The sequence below is a fragment of the Triturus cristatus genome, chromosome 1_1 (genome assembly GCF_964204655.1).
Source record: "Triturus cristatus chromosome 1_1, aTriCri1.1, whole genome shotgun sequence".
NCBI classification, from domain to species: Eukaryota; Metazoa; Chordata; class Amphibia; order Caudata; family Salamandridae; genus Triturus; species Triturus cristatus.
This window is the reverse complement of record NC_140579.1, coordinates 235,882,933-235,909,099: the sequence shown is the minus strand read 5'-3', so window position 1 is coordinate 235,909,099 and position 26,167 is coordinate 235,882,933. Positions and strand designations below refer to the sequence as shown.

The 26,167-nt window shown below is 51.2% G+C and overlaps 1 long non-coding RNA gene across 1 annotated transcript in view; it reads right to left on the bottom strand.

Moving 5' to 3' along the window:
• LOC146870055 (uncharacterized) overlaps positions 1 to 26,167 on the bottom strand; it is a 113,393-nt gene that overhangs the window by 9,721 nt on the left and 77,505 nt on the right. Inside the window, exons 3-5 of the long non-coding RNA XR_014968778.1 lie at positions 527 to 587; positions 351 to 412; positions 28 to 105 (exon numbers count right to left, since the gene is read on the bottom strand). This is a non-coding gene — a long non-coding RNA (uncharacterized LOC146870055). The remainder of the gene's footprint in view (positions 1 to 27; positions 106 to 350; positions 413 to 526; positions 588 to 26,167) is intronic.

Genomic DNA, 26,167 nt, shown 5'->3' with positions numbered 1-26,167 from the left:
GATAGTCTTTCCTTACAATAAACATACCCACTATGGTTCAGCAGCCTGTTCCCTCTTTTGCTTTGGATGTATTTTGCTTCTTTGGATGGTGTTGCCATTTTTTTCCTGTAAAGAGAAGAAAGAAATAAACAATGTTATTTATTTAAAATGTATTGATATATACCTGTTTAGAGGGAAAATGACAGTATGTTTATATTAGTTTTTTCACAGTTTACAATGTATGCATTTTCAATATCTGGTTATTGTTTTTATGTATCTCTATTTTTGTTATATTTTAACAAACAATCCTGCTTTATTGGCAGAAAGGACATTTAATTAATTGTATAGGAAAACATATCAATTTATCTTACCTTTGAATTAGATGTTGCAATGTTCTTTTGTGTTGGAAAATTAGTTGTGGTTTTCAGTGTTTCTGAAAATAAATATATATTTTGAGTTTTATTAGATATATGTAGTTTACTGGTGAAGTTTCCTAGTGAGAATAACAGTTCTTTATATTTGTTGGCTTTTGGTTTTGTAATCTTACCTTTATTAAATTGTTTAGTTTGTTTCTTCCTTTTATTTAATATTTTGCGTTGCTTTGTGGTCTGAAAAAGATTACAGAAAATGTATGTTAGTGTATTAAAAATTTGTTACATAATGTATAATACCATATTTTTGGTTAAGGAACAATACAATCATGTTTTATAATTATATTCAATGAACTTTTTTTGATGCCAAGACTTCAATTTGTGTTTATCTGTCAACATTTCTTATTCAAGTATAATCAATTTATTTACCTGTTATATGTCTTTGTGTGGGAGATAAAATATTATTTTCTGGCAAATAATTTCAGTACAGTTTAAAATGTAAATAATTATTGATGTGGAAATTACCTTGTTTTGGTTTGTGTTTTATTGTTTGAAGGTTTGAAAGCTGGAATTTTTTTTTAACATTGTTAATATTTTATGTTGATGATGCATTTTGTTTTTGTATGTTTTCTCATTCATTTGCTTCATCTTAGGGGCCGATTTCGATTCCAGACGTAAAACATACCGACCCACACGGACCGGGGACAGAGAACGACCCACACGGACCGGCGCCGTACGAACCGTGCAGTACGATGCAACGCGTGTGAATTTCAACCCACTCGCACGGAACACGAGCCGAACGACCGACCCGTACGAAAATCAGTGAGTCGCCTGTAAAATGACCCGGAATCCTACCGACTGACACGCACCAGGAATAGACGCGACCGAAACGTACCCGCGATGCACGAGCCGCGCAGTACGACGCCAAACGTGTGAACTGAGACCGACGAGCACGAACATGAAAACCGAGACGCACAGCAAATATTGACTAGCAAATAACAGACCCCTCTGCGTCCAACGCGTACAACAACATCAAAAAGAGCAGAATGTCAGTGTGACAGACTCGGGTTAACCCGCACGAGCCACATCCAGCGTCTGACACGGTCAAACAAACGTCTCCATCATGCACAACAAAAGCAAAGGAAAAGTCACAAAAAAAAGCCCAAAAAACAAATGACAAAGCCAATAAATAAAAAAAGAACAAAGACACACCCACAACTCCACCTATATAATGGCAAGAAAGCCCTACCATGATCCTTTGCAAACTACAGGCATAGGACAGCAGACACCACCACCACATTGCAGAGACATACTACAACTCACACAACACACAACTACAACATTTGCACCACTTAAAAACTAAACCACATATTCACTGACAAACTCACACCCACCACACACACATCACCCCTCCCATCAATCCCCACAAGCACCCAGCACCATGCCCCCCAAGAAGAATCCAAAGTTCACAGATAGTGAGTTGGAAGTCATGAGTGACGAAATACTCAGGGTAGAGCCACAGTTGTTTGGCACATTGGTCCAACAGACCCCCATGTCACAGAAAACCAAGATGTGGAAGAGGATTGTCGACAAGGTCAATGCACAAGCACCTTGTGTGCGCACAAAGAAGGACATACAGAGCAGGTATTATGATGTGCGCAGGAGGGTCAAGAAGCTCATCGACAGGGAACACACTCTGAGCAGGATGACTGGTGGTAGCCCTCCTGCCAAACCAACGCACTTCAGGACCTGGGAGGAGAAGGTGCGGGCCATCCTACCACCGGAGAGCATACATGGATTAACAGGAATACCAGAGCCTGGTGAGTACACCACCAATTCACTCAACATTGTGTGGCAACACACATATAGCACTGTCAAGGGAACTGTGAAACAAACTACCGCCAGCAAAGCCATAGCAATGGAAAGGCAAGTATCCGGTGATGTGTATATCAGTTACACAAACACAATACCTGCCATCCCACAGTAATAGGGAACTATGTCCTAACATGTAAAAACCTAAAGACCAATACTGCAAGGCATGACCAGAAATAACCAACAAACACTGTCACACATTTTGCAACCACTGTCACACCACCTCACAGGAAAGCTGAGTCAAAATGAAGTAAGGTTGGGCTGCTGGGAATGTGCATGTAGCAGAAAGCATGATGGGAGTTGCAGTCACAGCCAACAGTCCCCCACCCACATGTCCCTGCAAGCTCACACTGAACCATGCTCACCTCACAGGGAGTGCAAAAGTACTGCCAAGATGGCGGACACTAGGCCCTGCTGTGGGGAGCACAAGGACCTGCTGGGACTTGGGCTTCAACTGACAACAGGACACCAATGCCAGACAGCCTGAAAGGGGACTACTACTCCCTGCAATGGAAGCATGCAGCATGGTGGGATGTCTGGATTGGGGGTAGAGGACTGCCAGCTCTGACTACATCTACCAGCAGCCCCTGTCACACACACCCCTCCCACCTACACCAAAATACACACCTGGGATCATGCTCCACAAGAGAGTCAGTGAAAAGTCTCTACCAAGAACCCTGACAATGTGCTCCACTGTGGGGAGCACAAGGCCCTGCCTTGAAATTGTGCACAAACAAACAACTGGATACCACTGTCAGTCATCTTGCCATTGCTGTCTCAATCACTCACATGGTAGCAGAGTCACAGGAAGGAAGTCCAGTTATTGTGGGAAGGTGTGTGGAGCCAAAAGCATGATGGGAGTTGCAGTCACAGCCACCAGTCCCCCACCCACATGTCCCAGCAAGCTCACACTGAACCATGCTCACCTCACAGGGTGTGCAAAAGTACTGCCAGGATGGCTGACACTAGGCCCTGCTGTGGGGAGCACAAGGCCCTGCTGGGACTTGGGCTTCAACTGACGACAGGACACCAATGCCAGACAGCCTGAACGTAAATTGTGACTCCCTGCAATGGAAGCATGCAGCATGGTGGGATATCTGGACTGGAGGAGGAGGACTGCCAGCTCTGACTACATCTAACAGCAGGTACTTGCACACACACCCCCCTTAACACAAACTCCACACAAACCACCTGGTATAATGCATTCAATAAGAATCCATTTAAATATCCCACAAAGATTTACCACACTGGGTTCTGCTGTGTGAAGGACATGGGATGGTTGGGACTTGTGTACAAACAAACACCAGGACACCACTGCCTGCCAACTTGTCAGCACAGGCACACCACCACATAGGGAAAAGGAATCACAGGAAGGAAGCTCAGGTATTGTGGAAGGTGGGTGTAGCCAAAAGCATGATGGGAGTTGCAGTCACAGTCAACAGGCCCCCACCCACATGTCCCAGCAAGCTCACACTGCTCCATGCTCACCTCACAGGGAGTGAAAAAGTACTGCCAAGATGGCTGACACTAGGCCCTGCTGTGTGGAGTACAAGGCCCTGCTGGGACTTGGGCTCAAACAAACAACAGGCCACCAATGCCCGACAGCCTGAAAGGTAACTTCCAATCCCTGCAATGGAAGCATGCTGCATGGTGGGATATCTGGACTGGGGGAGGAGGACCACCCGCTCTGACTACATCTACTAGCAGCCCCTGTCAAACACACCCCTCCCACCAACACCAAAATACACACCTGGGATTATGCTCCACAAGAGAGTGAGTTAAAAGTCTCTACCAAGAACCCTAACAATGGGCTCCGCTGGGGGAGCACAAGGCCCTGCTGGTGACGCACAGAGGAAATAAAAGAATCACACAACACATGCCCCAACCTCGCAACATACCCCAAGTGTAATAGTACGTATGTCATTGTTAAAGCACAAATGTGGACAGGGACAATACAGCAGTGTCAGGCATGTGATGGGACCTGAGTCGCAATGGGCATCTACAGACAACAGATCAATACATGAGCTGGTCATGCACACAGCTTGACGTGCACATCGAAATGCACCAGGTTGCCATTACAAAGTGCTCCAACAATATCAACCTCAATCTGACACAACGTAGGACAATGATGTTCAGTGTCAAATGTCATGTGTGGGAAACATTGAGGTATGTAGAAACATAACATACATTGTGTGTCTCCTCCAAACACAGGTGATGCTGGGGACACAGCAGGTCCCGAGGAACAGTCCCAGTCCCAGACTCTGGCGGACCCTGAGCTCCCTGGTGTGGATCACTCTATGTCCTCTTCGGACGACGACCTTGACCGACCTGGTCCCTCCGGCGTGAGCCATCGTGCAGCCTCAGCAGCAGTAACATCAGCACCCCCCTCAACCATTCCTGCCACATCGGACACCAGACAGAGTCCCCATGCCGACACGGACAGGCCCAGGCCCCAGAACAACAACGGAACAGGTACACAGGGCCCCTAGGAAGCAAGGGACAACATCACCGGCGCTAACACTCAAGGGGGCCCAGTGTCGGCTGGGCTGGCCATGGCAGGGCCTGTCCGTGTGGGTCGGGCCGGTGGGAGGGTGGGCAGGCAGAGGACACGGCCTGCAGAGGGGGCTGGACTGCATGATGAGCCACACCTGGAACGCATCATAGATGCGTACCAGGAAAGCACCGGAGGGTATGAACAGGTCGTGGGGATCCTCAAGGAACTCAAAGAACAGCAGGCTGCCCATCATGCCTGCTTGGACTCCCACATGGCCCGGTGGAGTCCAAGTGGGACAAATTGGGTGAACTAACAGCGGTGCAAAGGGACATACTAACATGCCTCCACCAGATCAGCACCAACCTGCCCACACCTCCCTGTGCGCCCACAACATCTGTTGCCACAACATCTGCAACAGCCACAGGGAGGGAAGAGGACTCTGGTGGAGAGTCCTCGGCACCGTAGCTGCCTGCACATGAGGCTCCCCTGAGAAAGAAGAGGGGTCGCCCGAAGAAGTGCAATTGAGACCCTGATGTACATGCATATCCCCCAGGCACCCAACACCTGCTCCTGTTAACGTCCTGTGTGTGCAAACCAGTTGACCTTTTCGACCTACATCAAAAGCACCCACTTGACATGGAGGGTCAAAGTTGTGACAATGCACCAAATGACTGTGGATTCTACTCTGGATATTTCAATTACCAAGACTACCAACTCACCTGTGAACTTTGGATTACCATCACATTGTACAGCACTGCAAAATCTGTTCACCATCCTTACACATGTTTGTAAATAAATTCACAATCACACAATACTTGCCTCTGTCGTGATTCCTACTTGCATTGTGCCATGGCGATGATGAGCTGCTAAGGAACACTGTGCATGCAAACTATTACAGCAATGCGAACACCGTAATGTGAGTCATGTGACAGATATGAGGGAGACACACCACTAGGACAACACAACACATACTCACCAGGGCCCCTAACTTATCGTCAACACCGATGTCAACAGGAGATACAGTGGAATGCACACACAACACCCATCCTGGGTCATTGGCAAGCAGCCCACAGGTACAGGATGCAAATTACTGTTGGATGTGTGGACACACGGAACACATCTCAAAGTGAAGGGCTGTTTTATTAAATATTCACATTGTGAGAATTCTACAACTGATGCACGTTAAGCTCACGTGACAGTGATCCGAAAATTAAACATGTGGTGAATGATGAAAGTCCAGGGGTGTGTGGCACATCACTGGTTGGGACAACGATTACTTGCACTCTGGAACAAGGATCTGTGTCTTGGGGCTCAGACCGCACCACACAGCATCCAAAGTTCCCTGTGAAGGACAGACAGAAAACACAATCAAAAACACAGATTTACAGCAAACAACAACAATATACATGCCCAAAACAAAACACTAAGTACCCAGACACAACCTAACAATCAGGTAAACACTGGGAATACAGACTACCAGAAAGGACACATCACAGCAAGCATACTGACAAGTAGCATACAGCCACACTAATCAGCACCAGTGCACCACCAACATAGGTCATGCCGACACAATACTTTGACAACACATACCTGTATACTGACATTCATGAGAAGAAGTTCTGGATCAACCTCCAAACATCACCATCACCCTCATCATCATTGGCATCATGCCCCAGACCAGGATCCTCCACGGCTGGTGGAGGTTGGTCATCGTCATCCAGGATGAGAGGCAACCGCTTCCGCACTGCAAGGTTGTGTAGCATGCAGCACACAATGATGATTCTGCACACCTTCGCAGGTGCATATGGGAGGGCCCCTCCTGTCTTGTCCAGGCACCGGAATCTGCTTTTCAGGAGGCCAAAATGTCCGCTCAAGCACTCTCCTTGTACGACCCTGTGCCTCATTGTAGCGCATCTCCGCTGGTGTCACAGGGTTCCTGAGGGGTGTCAGCAACCACGGCATGTTGGGGTATCTGGACTTACCTACAGGGAGATAATTGCATATTAGTTGAGCGTGAAAATAGGGTGCGAATCAACTTTAGCAAACACATACAATGCTAAGCAGCCAGTACACACCGACAAGCCAGAAATGCTGGTACTACATCTGTGCCATCATCGTTGGGATGCGACTACTCCTCATTAAGTAGGCGTCGTGTGCTGAGCCCGGGAACCTTGCACACACAGGAAATGGTCATGTCGGCAAAACAAACCACAAGAGCATTTATAGAGTGGAAATGCTTCCTGTTCCGGTACGTCTGCTCCTGTGCCTGCGGTAGTACCCAAGCCACATGTGTCCCATCGTTGGAGCCAATGACACATGGCATCCTGCCCAGGGCATAGAAGTCCCCCTTGATGTCAGCTAGTTGTTGTGCTTTGGGGAAATGGATGTACTGGTCCAGGAAATGCAACATTGCCTCCAACACATCCCGAATCACACAGCTGAACATAGTCTGACATCCCACCAGCAGTAGCAACAGTGTGCTGGAAAGTACCTGTGGCAAAAAAGTGTAGGGCTGCCATCACCTTCACCTTGGGGATCAGCGCTGTAGGGTATGTCCGGCCAGGTTGCAGATGTGAAGCCAACTGCTCCGTCAATTCTTCGATCAGTGGCCTGGTGCAGCGGTACCGTCGCATGCAGTGACGTTCAACCATGGTCTCCAGGTCTAGGAATGGTCTGTGGACATTTGGTTTCCTGCAGTACATAGGAGAGCAAAGACAGTTTGTCATTCCCCCTATCTATGTGCCTGTGTACATGACAAATAACACATGATACCACATTACAGGACACAAGAACATGATGTGTGTGCTGTTGGGTATGGACTCACATGTCAGATACATGCCCATCATCTGACATCTCAGCTCTACAGGGCCACACAACAAGGTCCCTGTTGTGCTGTGAGCAATCAATGGGCCCCGTCACAGTACATCAGTACGAGTGTCACATACCAGACACACACCACAGTGACTAGTGAGGACAGATGTCTACCCCACATCACAGGTTCCTGACAGACACACACAGGGACCTTGTGTCACAACTTGGACACCATCATGATGTGGTGTACCATGTGCACAACACAAAGCACACATGAAGGGCCCCCTGATTTCATGCCAGCTCACACATGATGTCTGTGACACACAGACTCAACATCCACTCACATTGACAATAGACTGGAATGTTGTGAACATTTGACATTGAGCACATCAAATCTGAGTCATCTCTGCATGGCAATGCACACATACTGTGGATGAACATCACATATGTGGCACTATTACACCCTGTGAGGCACCTACCATTCCACTGAAGAGTCAGGGTGCATGTCACATGAAATACACAATGTAGACCGGGCACTGTGTACATGCCTCATGCACTGAAATGTACTGTTGTCAAACACAGTGGTTATGTGTCCAGCCAACAATTGGATCTTTCCCCATGACAACCTGCCCTGCCTGGGAGTGGGTGCCACTAAGTGAAACATACAAATTCACATGTTTACCCACATACACACACAGGTAATGCAGCCTGACATGCACTTTGAGTTACTGTGTCACAGAGTGTATTGTTGTGCCCATGGGTCAATGGCAAGCTATGGTGTGTTGCACGCCTTAAACAGTTACTTCTATGGTGACTGACGCAGATGACCAATACGAAAGATGGTTTGAACACCTAGGGAAGGAGCTGCACGCACGCCTTGCACAATGTCACCAACGTGGACTGACTCGGGTGGATCGATCCACACGCACGCCTTGCACAATGTCACCAATGTGGACTGACACGGGTGGACCGATCTGCATGCACGCCTTGCACAATGTCACCAACGTTGACTGACGCGGGTGGACCGATCCGCACGCACGCCTTGCACAATGTCACCAATGTGGACTGACGCGGGTGGACTGATCTGCACGCACGCCTTGCACAATGTCACCAACGTTGACTGACGCGGGTGGACCAATCTGCACGCACACCTTGTACAAGGTCACCAACGTTGACTGACGCGGGTGGACCGATCCGCACGCACACCTTGCACAATGTCAACAATGCGGACTGATGCGGGTGGACAGATCCACACGCACGCCTTGCACAATGTCACCAATGTGGACTGACGCGGGTGGACCAAGCCGCACGCACACCTTGCACGCACGCCTTGCACAAGGTCACCAATGTGGACTGATGCGTGTGGACCGATCCACAGGCACCCCTTGCACAATGTCACCAATGTGGACTGACGCGGGTGGGCCGATGTTTATGTTTGTTTGTATTTATATAGCGCTAATCACCAAAGGTCTCCAAGCGCTGCATCATAGACGACAGACCGAATTTAGTAACATCACTGAATCTTGACCTTAATCCTGAGAGGCCGGACCAAATCACTCCAAAAACAGCATCGTCTTGAGCCTCCTCCGAAATGGGAGAAGTTTAACTTCCTTATGCATATCATCTGGAAGCCTATTCCAAATCTGGGGTACAAAGACCGAAAAGGTCACCATGCTGAAACGAGGGCAAGTGAGAAGACTGGCCTGTGATGAACGAAGATGGCAGCCCGGGACATAGGGCTTCAAACGGTCTTTAATATATTTAGGAGCCTCACCGAACAGGGATGTGTGTGCAACACACAAACCCTTGAAGCCTACCCTTTGTTTAATAGGCAGCCAGTGTAGTTGACGCAGCAAGGGGGTGGCATGCGTTCTGCAGGGCAGCCTAAATATCAGCCTTGCTGCATCATTCATGACCACCTGAAGTTTCCTCAGAGTGTTGCAGGGAGGCCAATATAGACTGCATTGCCATAATCTAGGCGGGCGGGAAAGTATTAAAGCAGTCACCACCACCTGCATGGTGGTGGATGACAGAAGGGCAGATAGTTTCCAGGGCTGACGCATCAATCCGATACAGCTTCCCACAACCGCGGAAACCTGATTCTTCATGGTCAGTCCGGTGTCCAGTCTAATATCCAGACTTTTCACGGCCGGCACTGGCCTTGGGGTAGTGCCAAGCTCTTGAGGCCAAAACAGACTGGACCAAGGGGAGGAATCTGGGGAAAGTACCAGGACTTCAGTCTTATCTGGGTTCACCTTTAAGGAGTTAGCGGTCATCCAGTTCATGGTGTACCGAAGAATGTTCTGGACATTCCGCTGTGAATCACATGTATGATCAATGCGGACGATTAACTGGTAATCATCTGCATAGTTAAACGCCTGGCAGTCTGCCTTAGCCAGGGCCTCAATCAGGAGATGGAGGTAGATGTTAAAAAGCAGGGGGGACAGTGCCAAACCCTGCGGAACCCCCCACCGGAGGGCGCCCTGTTTAGACATGAGGTCACCTAACTGGACTTTCTGCCGGCGATCTTCCAAAAAAGAAGTGAACCACTGGAGAGCCATCCCAATGACTTCCAGCCGCCGCATACGAGTGAGTAACTGCCCATCGTTCACCGTATCTAAGGCAGCTGAGAGGTCAAGTAGGATTAAGGCTGAGTGGGTCTTTTTATCTGCTGCGAGTCATAGATCGTCCAAGACTGAAAGCATCCCCAACTCCGTGCTGTTATGCGCCCGAAACCCAGCTTGAAGATGATGCAGCAAGTGGTGTTCAATGTAGGAAGCAAGAGCTCCAAGTACATGCTGTTTAAGTACTTTGGCCAGGAACGGGAGTTTGGAGATGGGGCGATAGTTCTTCAAATTCCTACTATCCGCCCCCGCTTTCTTTAGCAATCAAAGTACTATGGCTTCCTTAAATTTCTGAGGTACCTTTCCTGAGGTCAAATATAACTTCAGAGCAGACCGCACCTCAGCCTCGACCAGAGGAATAATCATTTTAAGTGCCTTAGGAGGACAAAGGTCCTCAGGTGACCCGGATTTCACCTTAGCCACTATGCGGGCCAAATCCTCTGGTTCAAGCAGAGGGAGCTGAGAGAGGGAAACACCCACGTATCAGAGATCTACTCCTCTGCTGATAACGAGCAGGGAGTTGTGTGTATTCTTAATGGCTATAACAATATTTTCAACTTTAGTTAAAAAGAAATTCTGTATTTTATCGTATTCAACTTGCTTGGTAGTCGGTTTTTGCTCAGACAGCCTGCTCAACTCCCTGAGTACAGTGAATGTCTCTTTTTGCGTGTCACTTGGCTTGCTAATCCTAGCTTCATAATAAGCAGACTTGGTTTTAATAAGAGAGGCCTTGTAGTGAGCTAGTTTGACTTTGAATATCTCCTTAGCTTCTGGATCAAGGGATTTCCTCCATAGGCGCTGGGCCTGGCGGAGAACTTGTTTTTCCCCCTCTAAGCTCACATGTATACCAAGGGACTCCTGTAGAGCCATGCATAATCCTAATCCTCTGGGCAGGAACAACTTCATCAATGGCTGTCTTTATCCGATATGAAAGTGCTTCAAATTCTAAATCTGGGTCCAAGGACAAAGACCTAGGAACTAACGTCCTACTCAGAGCGTCCTTCAGAGCAGCAGCTTCTAATTTGCGCCAGTTCCGAAGTACCTTCCACCCCACCGGCGCCTGCTTGAGACGGCAATCAATCGGGAGGAGGAAGCTAACCAAGAAATGATCGGACCAGCTGCACGGTGTACAGTCGGCCTGAAATTGCACTGTGGATGTAGTCCATATGAGATCCAGGGTATGACCCTTCTCATGTGTAGGGGACTCCACGATTTGGTGCAACCCTAAAGTGGTCATAGCATCATCAAACTTACAAGCCACACTCTCTCTCGGGGACAGGTCCCAATGATAATTAAAATCACCAAGGACGAGGATATGTTGATATCTTGTGCGAAGATCGCTCATTACTTCAAAGAACAAATCATTAAATAGGGGGGGGGGGGGGGGGGAAGGACGGGTCGGGGCGGGCAATACACAACTACCACTATCAGGCAAAAGGAGGTCAAGCCGAGTTTAATCCCTCGGACCTCTGCCCCGTCCAAACTTTCTTCCACTATCTTCTCCGAAGCAAATGTCCTCCGACTAATCAGTGCAACCCCTCCACCTCTTTTGTTGCCTTGGGGATTGCAAGTCCAGACAGTGAACTCAGGAGGGAGGGAAGCCACTAAATCTGGCACTGACATAGCGTCCAGCCAAGTCTCTGAGAGTGCTAAGATGTCTAGTTCTGACTCTTGCAACAGAGTAAAAATCTCAAGGCTATGCTTAATGAGAGATCTAGTGTTTAATAGAGCAACCTTCGGACCCGAGGGAGCCTCTGAGAGCAACTGTAAGGAATCTGTCAGGAGGAGATTTTCAGCTAGCAGCAGCTTACCGACTGATGCAGGGAGAGCAATCCCAGGAGGCAGTGGCTTCCGATTTATCAGTTCTTCCTTAGAATAGCGCACAAAGCGGCCAGGGGTCCTGGCCTCTGGCCACGGTCGGTGTGGACGAGCGCAGATGGGCTTGCCTTAGGCACGCCTTCCGCATGCCCGCGGCGCGAATCTGCTGCGCGTCCGTCGAAGCATAGGTTTTATAGCACGAGGGCAAAGACTAGACCGCTGACCCCGAGTGGGCGGGGATGAGTCAAAGCTTTCTCCACTCAATCAGCACCAGCTGTGGTGGACCGGAAAGCGGCTCGGGAGGAGGGGGAAATGGCAGACCAACAGCGGTAAGTGTAGCACAGAAAGTAACACAAATTAACACATTTCAAAGCCTAAACGTTTTTAAAAATGATAAAAGCAGCGATGATCATAAGGGCTCTCAATGCAGCAACACAAGTATATCAGAGGGAGCAGTACAACTCAAATATCATAAGAAGCAAAAAATGAAAGGATTCACACACTTAGTAACATCCAGGTATTTGCGCGCCTTATAAAATTATGCCAAACAAAGCATTACAAGAAAAAGCAGCCAGCATCTAATCCGCTGCGCGTCCGAGCGTGCGGATCCAATCCGCATGCACGCCTTGCACAATGTCACCAATGTGGACTGACGCGGGTGGACCGAGCCGCACGCACGCCTTGCACGCACGCCTTGCACAAAGTCACCAATGTGGACTGATGCGTGTGGACCGATCCGCACGCACGCCTTGCACGCACGCCATGCACAAGGTCTTCAATGTGGACTGACGCAGATTAGAGCCTGGTACGAATCGGTTTCTTGAAAATCCGTTGGCTGCCTGCAACTATGTTTCAGACTCATCATTGCAATGCTTTTGAATATTTCAAACGATGAGGAAGGTGTGTACGAGGCGTGCAATGTGATGGATTGGCCAGATTCATAGGATGCAAACGTGTCGGACCTATCGCTTTTGACACATGGGACTGAATCTGCCTCTGCAGCACAGATATAAGTAGGTCTGTTCACCTGTGAGCTCACTTGCCTACACTACATGCTCCAGATTGACTTCTCTGCTACCACTGCTGCTGTCTCTGCATCCTCTGAGCCTTCACAGAGGAGGAGAACAAGGCCCTGCTGGACAGCCTCCTTCCACAGTACAGCAAGCTACATGGGACACCAGGGGAGCAGGTGAGTGTGCACTCCACATCCCTTATTCATTGTGTATGTTGTCTGACTGGCACTAATGAAATTGTGTTCAACAGTGTCTAGCATGCTCATTGAGTAGTTAATTTTCCTCGCAGAAGGGGCGGACGACGGACACTGACCCCCCCCCAGATGCTCAGAATTCTGGCGGTGGTCTTCCCGGACCTGGATGGGCAGACAGCAGCAAGGAGGGGGTAAGTGCATGCATTCTCTGTGTCCAAAGTATCAAATGCTCTTTGCACGCCCACATCCTGGTTACACTTTCACAGATCTCCTGTCTGCTTGTACAGGAGTCATGTGGCAAAACTACGTCATGTCCCATCCTCATCTGATACACAGGTGTGCCCCTTTCAGGCTGTGACTTATGTAACTTGGGTTGTGTGTCCCTACTGTTGTACAAACTTAACGTTGTGAACAGCATCTGCGACCGGTGCATTGTTTTGTCTTCGTGAGTGAGGCACATGATTTCCATTTGTCTGCACATTGCCTGAAAAAAATACATGTACTCTGTGTGGGAAATGGATATGTGTTCCAATTGATGTTTTGGCACACCATATGTTCCAGGGGTATTTGACACACAGCCATGTAGCAGCAACGAGAATTTATGGGCCTCAGGAAAATGTACATCATGTGTTTCACACTTGCATGGACACATGCCTGGTGTCCAGGGTATTCCCATGTTGCACATGTTCCTGGACAGGTATTGTAAGAGAGTAGGATCTGCTTCACATGGGTACCCCCACTTTTTGCTGGTGTTTCACTGTTTTTCGACCTTAGTCTGGCTGTGGCCCTGCTAATCAGGATCCCAGCCTAACTGCTTCCTCTCTAAAATGGTTTCCATGTACATTAGGTACGTTTCTAATTGGATTCTGGAGTGCCTTATAAGCCCCTAGTATATGGTATATGTTAGAAATGGGGGACTCTGGTTGGCAGTGGATGGCCACTGTCCAAGCAGGGACCCTTCTTTCCAAGTCAGAGTGAAGGGCTGCACCCCCTTGACAACCCCTGCTCCACCCTGTGGTAACGTAGCACGAGCAGTTAGGCTAATCTCAGAGGCAGTGTGTAAAGCGTTGATGATCATACACAGCAAATACAGTGAGGAACACTACAAAGGGACACAACACAGGTAGTTTATCAAAAAATAGTTATCTTTATATAGAGGCTTATCACAAGACCAAATAACGAGGAAACCACAATACTGTACAAAAAAAATAGTTCTCTCTGGATGCTGCAAAAATAGTTCCAAGGGGGAAGGAAAAGCGCAGTTCAGGACAATGGTCTCTGGGACGCTTTTCACTCACAGTTCTGAGATGTTGTCAAATAATCCACAAGAAATTTTGCTCCGGCGGGTCAGCGATGTTTTTCCGCACGCTTTGGTCACGGCCGCTCGCTAACGGGGGTTAGCGACGATTTTCCGGACGCTCAGCCACTGTAGCAATGATTTTCGGGCCGCAAACATGCGGGCGATGATCAGACCAGCGGGCCTTCAGCGGCAGCGATGCGACGATTTTCCAGGCGCTCAGCAGCTGTAGCGATGATTTTCTGGACGCAAACGTGCGGGCGATGATCAGGCCAGCAAGCCTTCAGCGGCAGTGATGCGACGATTTTCTTTACGCTCAGCAGCTGTAGCGATGATTTTCTGGCTGTAAACGTGCGGGGCGATGATCAGGCCAGCGAGCCTTCCGCAGCAGCAATGCGATGATTTTCTTTATGCTCTGTAGGTGTAGCGATGACAGTGCCAGCAGCTTCTAGAAGCGTCTGGGGAAAACCGGTTCTAACTGGCACAGGGGGAAGTTTCCAGCACCCTGGGTGCCAGGCTTCCCTCCAAAAGCTGGGGTTGCTGGGAAATAGCAACTAGACTGGTAACCCAACTCAGTCAGGCTGCACAACCACACAGCCATGGCATCCATTTTAAAAGTGACATCTGTAAATACTGAAAGTCAGTCTGCGCCCACCATTGCACAGCACGTCTTATGGCATCTCACACCACACATGACCTATACATTTCTCTACTGTGGGGGAGATAAAAGGTGCGTACACCAGTGCACAGCATTTAACATATGCATTTACATAACATGTGGTTTCCCATAAAAAGCGAAAAAATTCAGGGAAAAGGGCCAAGTCCAACAGGCCACAAACGTGCGGGGCGATGATCAGGCCAGCGATCCTTCAGCAGCAGCGATGCGATGATTTTCTTTACGCTCTGTAGGTGTAGCGATGATTTTTAGGCTTTAGCGACGAAATGAAGTCTACTGGTCCTGAGACTTCAGTCAGGGGGCTAGCTCTCTCTCTAGCCCTTGGGTGATTGCAGGGTCAAGATTAAAAAGTTCTCTTACAGCTCCTTTTCCCTCCTTTTTCCAGTCCAATGAAAACTACTGCAGGCCAATCCAGGGAACAGCACACAACACCAGGACAGTCCTCTCCTGCAGCTTTCTTCAGTTCCATGGACAGAGGTTGGTCTTGAAATCCAGGGGCAATACAAATTGTAGGGGTTTCAGCACAGATATTTATACCCCAAAAGTCTTTGTTCTAAAGAGTCACAAGTCACTGAACCCAGCCAGAACCAGTTCTGCTCAGTCCTGCAGCACTTTGTTTACCAGGCTGCTTTTTTCCTTTCAGGGTGCAGGGCAGAGACATCAGACAAACCATAGGAGGTGGAGCCAGAATATAAAAATAAACTTCACTAAAAGATGTATTTTAATATTCTGAGCTCAGGCATACTAAATTTGTTTTTCTACCATGTTCTATGGGTCAGTTAGGACTATAGAATGCAATAGCCAAACCTCCAATTCTGGCCTATGGAGAACAGGTAGCCTTACAGTAGTGAAAAACGAAATTGAGTGCAATTCCCTACCAGGACATGCTACACACATCAGAGCATGTCCTACCTTACACACACAACGCACCCTACCATAGGGGTGGCTTACATGATGCCAAGGGAAGGTTCAGGGGCTGTGAAGTGGGTGCACTTCACAGCCAAGATGGCAGTTCTAGACTGCACACAGACACTGCAGTGGCATGTCTAAGACACACTTTACAAGCTGCTTCTGTGGGTGGCGCAACTCAGCGCTGCAGGCCCACCAGCAGCATTTGGTTTACTAACCCTGGGCACACACAGTCCACATTACTAGGGACTAACAGGTAAACCAAATAAGCCAATCATGGATATACCAATTCACATGTCATATTTACAAAGGGAGAGCATATGCACTTTAGCACTGATCAGCAGTGGTAAAGTGCCCAGAGTCATAAAATCAACACAAACCGGTCAGAAAGAGTACAGGAGGAAGGCAAAAAGTTTAGGGATGACCCTGCAAAAAGGGCCATTTCCAACACAACCCCCTTCCAGCCAAAACGCAAGGGAGACCAATCACTACCTTGATGGGCTTCCCTGCTTTGGGCGATAGAACATTGATCTGACCCGCGACTGCAGGGGCATACTCAAGTTCTACGCCACGCTGAACCCTATGGGATACCCTGGTCCACACTCTAAGGGCCCACTACAACAACCAATCGGGAACTCTTCCCCTCACCTGTGGACACCACCTGTGCAGCACCTAACCCAAGCTTGCTCACAGGGGTGTCCCAACAGAGACAGCGAGCAACAGTTGCCACTGACAGTAGTCAGCGGTGAGACCCAGGCCCTAAACCTCTCAGGGCTCTCAAAACTCGTCGGCATCAGAAAGCGGGGGGCAGTAGCCCCAGGTGACTGCCACCTTTTGTTCACTCTCCCTCTCATCAGGTCAGGCATACCCTGACACTGACCCACCAGCCCTGGGCCTACACCCAGCGGCGGGGACGGAGACAGGGCGGAGGTCAGGGGTGAGGCTGCCCTCTCCCCGCCCCTTTTACTGGGGCCCTGCACCCTCCCACCTAGAGAGGCACCCCCATAACACAAACCGGTAGGGGCACTGTTAGCAGTTGCCCCTTCCTCCAGGTCAGGGGCGACACCCTGGACCTGGCCCTCCAACCCAGGGTCTGTACCCTTAGGCTGGACCTGTGCCTGGCAACCCAGGACTTCTGGGGGAGTACACCCATTCCCCCCCATGGACAACACACTTCTCTAGAGTTGGGCAACAGACTGCCTGGCACACCAGAACTTCCTGGGGAGCACACAGGCCCCCCCTTGAGGGAAACATACCCCTCCACCAGTTCAGGGTCTTGACCCTGCAAATGATCTACCAACCTGGAAAACCCCTCAGTTGGCACCGGAGTCAGAGGCGAGGACTTCCTCCCTCTGCACCCCCTTCCAGCATACTGCACCCTCCCACCAGGAGTGGTGCTCTTAGAAAAAAAAATGGTCGGGACACTGCTTGCAGTTGTCGCTCCCTCCAGGTCAGACAACACCTGGACCTGACTTCCCAACTCAGGGACCAACCGCCACGGTTGAACAACTGCCTGGCAAACCAGGACTTCCTGGGGAGTACAAACACCCTCCCCGAGGGTAACACAGAACTCCTGTGTTGCGTGACAGTCTGCCTGGCGCAGATCTCCCGGTCCCTGTCCACCTGACAGGGCGCGAAGATCTCCCAGGTCAGAAGTGGTGTCACCATGGTCATTCCTCTGGAGCTCAGCCCTCCTGACTGGCCCCTGACCCACTGGTTCTCCCACTGGGGTGTCCTTCCCCCTCCCCCCCTCAAACTGGACTTCTGCACCCTCCCCCTAGGAGTGGCACGGCCAGACACAAGATCTGATGGAGGCCTGACTACGGGCACTCCCAGTTCACCTAACACGGGGAGACTCCCCACAACTGACGGTCCATCCGGACAAACTATCTTCTCTACCTGGTGTTCCCTCATGGAACCATCCAGTACTGGAGACTGAGGTGGGGGCACTTCAGGACCTATCCCAGTCTCGCTCCTGCTCCCTCGAGACAGGATGTGAGGCCCTACAACCTCCTCACAACAAGGGGACCTAGCTGCATCACTCCGGACCTCTCCTACCCCTCTGGGTTGGAAGACCTCTGAACCACTCCTATTAGGGTCATTCCCTAATGCCTCTACAGAGCCTCTGGTACTCACCCAGAGGTCTGCCTCCTGTGCCATCACCCTAGGATCAGGGAACTCGCGCTCTAACAGGTGTTGGTTTAGTTCTGGAAAACAGGAACTCACAATATGCTCTCCCACAATTGGATTACACAGTTCTGCGCAGGTGCTAACCTTCACCTCACAATCCAGTGGCTCACATATGTACCCCACACCACTCTCCTGAAATGGGCGAGACATTACATGACTGTCTCTATCACTCAACCCACACTTTTCTGGGCGATTCTCACACTCATACACCAGGACTTCAACCACGGGGGAACCCCTCTCCCTGCACCTCACATCTAGAGTCGGTAGGGTGTCCTTCCCCTCACTAGGACTATGAGCCCCTGCGCTAGTTCCCCAATCCACCTCAGGGACACTGCACACCAATGGAGCTACCTTATATCCTTGAATCCCCTGGTGTAGATCAACCACCTTCTTCGGGTCAGGTGCCACCTCTCGGGGTGGGCGTACTACCCCGTCATCATTACATAACTCAATTTTTCTGCCACCACTGGACCTCATCCTCACTGGTGAGTCCAGACAATTAAAACTGCGCTCGGGGAACAATCTACCCTCCCAAGCTAACTTCTCCTCTACTGCTATCTGCACTCTTTTGTGGAAATCCCTAACAACCTCTTTAGGAATGTATACTCTGCTCTCTGTCTGTACTACTGGTATGCTGCCACCAGAGGGACTGGAAGTCTCTCCATTCTTTGCCTCAATCTCCAGCTCCCTCAATGTTCTCTCATGCTCAAGCTTCATTTTCATAATTTCAAGCTCTATCTTCCTGATCTCACGGTCTCTCTCCTTCTGACCTTCTATTTGCATCTTAGCCATCTCCCTATTATGGCATCTCTCTCTTTCCCTGTCCTCCATCTCCTCTGGGGACAGACCCCACGCCGACACACTTGTGCCCGGGCTGGAAAGCGCTTTACTACCTACTACCTCAATCACTTCATCCACATTCTCTCCCTCCACCACAGGCTCTCCCATATTCCTAGGGGCATCCCTGGCTGCTAGCCAGACCTTCAGTGCCTCGCAGAATTCTTCTTTCCTGGTGAACACTGTGGTAGGGACTGTAAATTTCTCACAAAATAATTTTAGCTCCTTGGACGTGCAGGTATCTATCTTCTCTTCTTCCCAGAAGAACTCTTCTGGGTCAACAACTCTGTGCTTGGCCATTGTGTCATCAACTGGCACTCAATCAAAAATCGACTAAAAAAAAAAAAAAAAAATCACAAAAATCCTCAAATACGTATGTGGCACGTTATGGTCTGCACTCACTAGTAGTGTACACTATAATTACTGTATGCGGTCACCAACGCTAGTCCAGATCCCACCGCTGCCACCAATGTTAGAAATGGGGGTCTCTGGTTGGCAGTAGATGGCCACTGTCCAAGCAGGGACCCTTCTTTCGAAGTCAGAGTGAAGGGCTGCACCCCCTTGACAACCCCTGCTCCACCCTGTGGTAACGTAGCACGAGCAGTTAGGCTAATCTCAGAGGCAGTGTGTAAAGCGTTGATGATCATACACAGCAAATACAGTGAGGAACACTACAAAAGGACACAACACAGGTAGATTATCAAAAAATAGTTATCTTTATATAGAGGCTTATCACAAGGCCAAACAACGAGGAAACTACAATACTTAGAAGGTAAAGCTTAGTTCTCTGCGACCCTTTTTACTCACAGTTCTGAGATGTTGTCAAATAATCCACAAGAAATGTCGCTCCAGCGGGTTAGCGATGTTTTTCCTCACGCTTTGGTCAGTAGCACACATACATCAAGCACGCCACTAACCATTATTTCATTACTCCAGCAGAGGCGATGGTAGCTGATTATTACCCCAATTCCCCTGAACACAACCCCCATCAGAGGACAAAAAATTCTACTGCGTGAGGTAGTGTCTGGGGGAAAAAGGGAAGGGGATAAAATAAAGAAACTGCTGCCAGCAGTAGGGTGTCTTCAGGTCAAGTCTGGGCGTGAGCGCTAATGGACCAACCCTGCAGAACCGGGAGAGAGAGAGCACATGTAAGGGTAATCACTCTACCACATAGGTGTATATTCACTCAATCCCACTCCTACCCACCAATAAAGCTGCAGCAGGACTAAGGCATCGTAAGTCTCAATAAGCAAGGTAAGTTTCTCGTAAAAGCTCAATGTACAATAACTCTTGTAGCACGGCTAGTCTGTCACGTCGTCAGCTTCACTATGACCTTCCAGAGGGAGTAAATGCCATTCAAATGATGAGTGAATTTCCCGCTTTCCAACAGTGCCTGTAAAGCCCCATCGAGACACTGTTCGTTAGTTTCACAAAATACCAACAAAAAGACCAGTGACATACAAACCAACAGGTTTGATCAAGTGTTGACATCTCTCTGGCGCTATTATCACAGGAAGTAGCAGTAAAGTAAATCAGAGCACCCGTAACCCAAAACAACCACAGGGGTCGCGGTGCTTCGGATACGCTCACCGGCGTTATCGGTATAGAATACCGAGTTCCAAAGCGGGATTCACATGTAGCGGAAAAGGCACCTCTGTGCCTAAAAGTCGTTATTCGAGGATTCTTTTGGCCAGATGAAAAGGGGAAAACGAGGGCATCGCACGGGTATCTCCCGTGTTACCTGGACCGCAGCTGGACGGCTCTCCGGGCACCGCTTGGGCTTCCACAGCGTCGCGTGTGGAGCACAGGAACGGGACTCGGCCCGACTCAGACCGAAGTGCGGAAATGCTTCTCGCTGGTATCCGGCGAGGAGCACCATCCGCCATTAAGATCCATCACCGATTCTTGTTGTCAAGCGCCTTCCGCCTCCGGAGGAAGTGCTTATGAACTGCACGCTTTGTGTTGCGCCCCATGGCCTGCATGGAATTGTAGTTTTTGGCGCCTCTGCCTGGGTGGAGCCCGAAAACGGGCCTTGGTGTAATGCGGCGACGAGCTTGTCTCGGCCTTATCCAGTGAGTGATCGCTACAGGTCATGGCCGCTCGCTAACAGGGGTTAGCGACGATTTTCTGGCCACAAACGTGCGGTGCGATGATCAGGCCAGAAGGCCTTCAGCGGCAGTGATGCGACGATTTTCTTTACGCTCAGCAGCTGTAGCGATGATTTTCTGGCCGTGTTGGAAATGGGTAGCGTGGTGCAGAGCGGGTGGGCTAAACTCCAGAGGAAATGTGCAAAGCATCCACGCAGTACACACAGACGATACACAAGGTACTGTCCAAAAAGAGACGCTACACAAGTTTGTGTAAGAATAACTTTTGTATTGTAGAAACACAAGGTATTTTCAGTAATCTCTATACTGTGCCAACCGGCGCCACAGCAATATTTACAGGGGGGAATTATATACATGGCAGGGCCAATCGGGCCCCTGCCAGAACCATTGCGACATACAGTTAGGATAGATGTACGTGTGAGGAATAAAGGTAAAGTCCATAAGCATAAACCTGGAATAAAAACATCAGGGCGGGACATTAGACATTAGGCCGGAACACTTGCAATGGAAACATCCTGGCATCACAATAGGCAGGTAAGGGCATTGGGCATAACCAACATAAGTCCCATGGGCTATAACGATATCGTATGGATGCAATGCTCCTGTTAGGCATGGAAGTAGCAGTAGGCCTAATAAAACATAATCCGTACTAATCCTGGTGAGTTAACATATTGGGCATGAACCACATCCTGCATCGGGACCCATAAGGCCTAGAACACATTAGATCAGGCACATTATGCATGACACCAGCCAGAAAGTAACGGTAGGCATAAACTTCATAACCTTAGTTATACCCTGTGGGCATAAAGCGTATTAGCCTCAATCCTGCAATAAAAACATCATGGCATGACCTTCATAATAGGCATGGAATCAGCCCTGCACGCCTAAATCACCTTATATAAATGTGACGCATATGAGGCATAACGCATTAGTAGGGGCATTAACCATGAGCATAAATCAGATGAGCATGGAGGTATAACATTGACCCATAACCGCATTAGCATGGGGCAGAAAACCATTACACTCTGCATGAGAACATAGACATAGGTCACATTGGGCATGGACCCCTGAGCATGAGGCGTAGCATGTGGACACAGAGGCCTATTATGCCCAAAAACCCTCAGTGTAAGTCACATTGGTAAGGGGCATAAAGTATTATTAGCTATGCCGGCATTGCGGGGAAGCTGCACACCCTAAAAGTGTCATCAGCCTTGCGCCTGGGGAAGATGGAGCCCCTCTTCTGGGACTCTGGGATTGGAGTAATGGCCCCAATTCGTTGCAACTGCCCACTGGCCTGCGGGGCAGCTGTGCGGAGTGCAGCAAGTTCCCGTAATGTTGGAGTCCCCTCCGGGACTCTGAAGTGCAGGAAATGCCCCAAAGCAAGTACGGGCCCCATGGGGCCCTCCGTGCAGCCACAGGGGGCGGGCACCGACTGTGTGCCCCGACTTCACCCCCCACCAAGGCAAGGCCGAGCCCCACTCACCGGGCTCACTGAAGGACTCCGCTCTTCACTTGGCAGGCGGGGCTCTCTCTCGCTGCAGGTCTGGACATGCAGGGCTCTCCTCAGCTCCTGAGAGCCCCGCCAGCAGCAGCGCCTCGCCGGACTTCACCTGGGCCCCCTCCTGGGACCCAGGGCTTCCACGAGGATCCCGCTTCCTCCCAGAGCTCTCCTCTCTCTTCCGGCCACCGGTGCAGGGCACACGTGGGGCTCCCCCTCGCCCTACAGGAGCCCCACTCACCGGGCTCACTGAAGGACTCCGCTCTTCACTTGGCAGACGGGGCTCTCTCTCGCTGCAGGTCTGGACACGCAGGGCTCTCCTCAGCTCCTGAGAGCCCCGCCAGCAGCAGCGCCTCGCCGGACTTCACCTGGGCCCCCTCCTGGGACCCAGGGCTTCCACGAGGATCCCGCTTCCTCCCAGAGCTCGCCTCTCTCTTCCGGCCACCGGTGCAGGGCACACGTGTGGCTCCCCCTCGCCCTACAGGAGCCCCACTCACCGGGCTCACTGAAGGACTGCACTCTTCACTTGGCAGACGGGGCTCTCTCTCGCTGCAGGTCTGGACACGCAGGGCTCTCCTCAGCTCCTGAGAGCCCCGCCAGCAGCAGCGCCTCGCCGGACTTCACCCGGGTCCCCTCCTGGGACCCGGGGCTTCCACGAGGATCCCGCTTCCTCCCGGAGCTCTCCTCTCCCTTCCGGCCGCCGGTGCAGGGCACACGCGGGGCTCCCCCTCACCCTACAGGAGCCCCGCCAACGGCAGCCCGTCTCCTGGCTTGTAGCGGCCCCCGCGAGTCTCCGACGTCGTCCAAGTCCCGCCCACCTCCAGGTAAGGCTTCCGGGTCACCGTGGCAGTGCGGCGACCCTCAGTGCTCTCCGGCGACACTCTGCTCGGGCCGACGGCGGTGATTAGCGGCCAGATTAAAGTGCAGGGTGGGCACCTGCGAAGAAACAAGTATGGGGGCACAAATGTGGGGTAGGCTCTTGCTGTATTTTTAAACCTGCCGCTCCCCCTGGCAGCATGCGGCGGTGATTTTCGGCCCACAGCGTTTCGATGGACCCAGCGCCTCCCTTCCGCCTCAGCGTTTCTTCTCCCACCACGTCGGGGCTGCGACGGGGATTCTTGGGCATGCAACGCTTTGCTGACTCAGCGCCGGGGGCACAGCGTTAGCGCTCGAGGCGAGTGATCAGTTCTGGCAGAGTAGCCCATGATTGGTGCAGCGCCCGTGGGCAATGGCAGGTTCTAGCACTATAGCGCTTAGGAGGCACAGCGCTTTACCATATGTTCCCCAGCAGCAGCGCTCACAGGTTCCCAGCACTGCAGAGGACAGCCACTCCTCTTCTCCTGGCACTTTAGGTGTAGCGCTCACGATGGGCTCAGTCCCACCAGGGATCTCAGGGACGACAGGTAGTGCTCCCCACCTCCTTCTGGGCACCAGGCGCTCGCAGGGCACTGTCAAGCAGGCGGAATCGGAGGGTAACACTCACAAGGTGCTCCTGGGCCGTCAGATCAAGCGCTCTTCTTATCCAGGTGCTAGGTAGCACAGCAGCAGGCACTACTGGGCAAGGTCAGCAGTCAGTGGGTACTCATCAGAACAGGGCTGTGGGTCCTAGGAACCATCATCCTCTGCAACGTGGCACTCCTCCTGATACAGCAGCCTCCACTCCAGCAGCGGGGCTCTCACTAGCCCTGTGGACAGCGGAGGGGTTACAGTTAGGCACAGGGGCCAGCACACAGGCCAAGGTGGCGGTACCTCCTGGCAGTAGGTCCCCTCACTTTCAGGTCCACGCTCTGACTGAGCACATGGCAGCCCAGCTCCGCCTACCAGACAGTGCCAGCAGCTTCTAGAAGCGTCTGGAGAAAACCGGTTCTAACTGGCACAGGGGAGGTGTCCAGCACCCTGGGTGCCAGGCTTCCCTCCAAAAGCTGGGGTTGCTGGGAAATAACAACTAGACTGGTAACCCAGCTCAGTCAGGCGGCACAACCACACAGCCATGGCATCCATTTTGAAAGTGACTTCTGTAAATACTGAAAGTCAGTCTGCGACCACCATTGCACAGCACGTCTTATGGCATCTCACACCACACATGGCCTATACATTTCTCTACCATGGGGGAGATACTCCCTCCCAGCCAAAAGCCGGGATAGACCGATCAATGCCTTGATGGGCTTCCCTGCTTGGGGCGAGAGAAGGTGGACGCAGGAGCACCCGCAGGTTCTCCTCCACTCTGGAACCCGATGGTTCCCTCTCTCAAGTCTCCCCTGACCAACTAGGCCATCCCCCTGGGGCTCCCTAGCTGGCTGTGGCCAGGACCGGCCACTAGGCTGTCCAGATGTATCTGGCCCTTGCGGTCTCAGAGTGGGGGCAGTAGCCCAGGCCCGTAGTACCCGTTGACCACTCTCCTCCTTCTCCTTGCAGTCCCAAAATGCCACTGGTCCTCCCACCTGGGGTCCGCACCCTCTGGCTGACCAGCCATCAGGGGCGAGGCTCTCCTCCCCCTACCTCTCCTTCTGGGGTTTCTAACCCTCCTCCCATGCGAGGTACCCTCAGACCACCACTCTCTCCCCAGTCCAGGGCCTTGACCCTGCAACTGATTCCCCAACCTAGGGTCTAAACCCGTAGGCTGCACAGATGCCAGGGGTGAGTCCCCCCTCCCCCTGCACCCCCTCCCAGAGTTCCGCACCCTCCCAACTGGAGTAGTACCCCTGGAAGACAATTCTGGGGGGACACTGCTTACAGATGTCCCACCCGCCAGGTCAGGCAGTACCCATCCCTGGCCTCCCAACCCAGGATCTAAGCCCTGTGGCTGACCTGGTGCCAGAGGCGAGACCTTCCTCCCTCTGCACCCCCTCCAAGAGTTCTGCACCCTCCCACCTGGAGAAGTACCCCTGGAAGTCAATTCTGGGGGGGGGGGGGGGGGGGGGGGGGGAGACACACTGCTTACAGATGTCCCACCCGCCAGGTCAGGCAGTACCTGTCCCTGGAATCCCAACCCAGGATCTAAACCCTGCGACTGGGCCGACCCCAGAACCTCAGGAGCTCTTATGACAGTCGTCCCGGGTTCTCCTGACACTAGGGGATCCCCTCCACTGGACGGCACATCAGGACAGCCTAGGCTCCCAACCTGGGGCTCCCTTACGGAACTCTCCAGGCCCGGGACTGCTGTTGGGGCACCTCGGGACACCTCCCCGTCTCACTCCTTCCTGTAGATAGGACGTGAGGCCCTACAACCCTCTCACTTCCCTGGGACCTAGCTGGGCTATTCTCCACCTCTCCCACCTCGCTGGGTTGGAAGATCCCTGCACCACTCCCTTCAGGGTCGCTCCCCAATGCCTCCTCAGACATCCTGGCACTCACCCAGATGTCTGCCTCCCGTGCAAGCTCCCTGGGGTCGGAGAACCCACACTAACAGGTGGTGACGCAACCTTGGGAAACAATTCCTGAGCATGTGCTCCTCGGTGACTACCTGGCACAGCCCT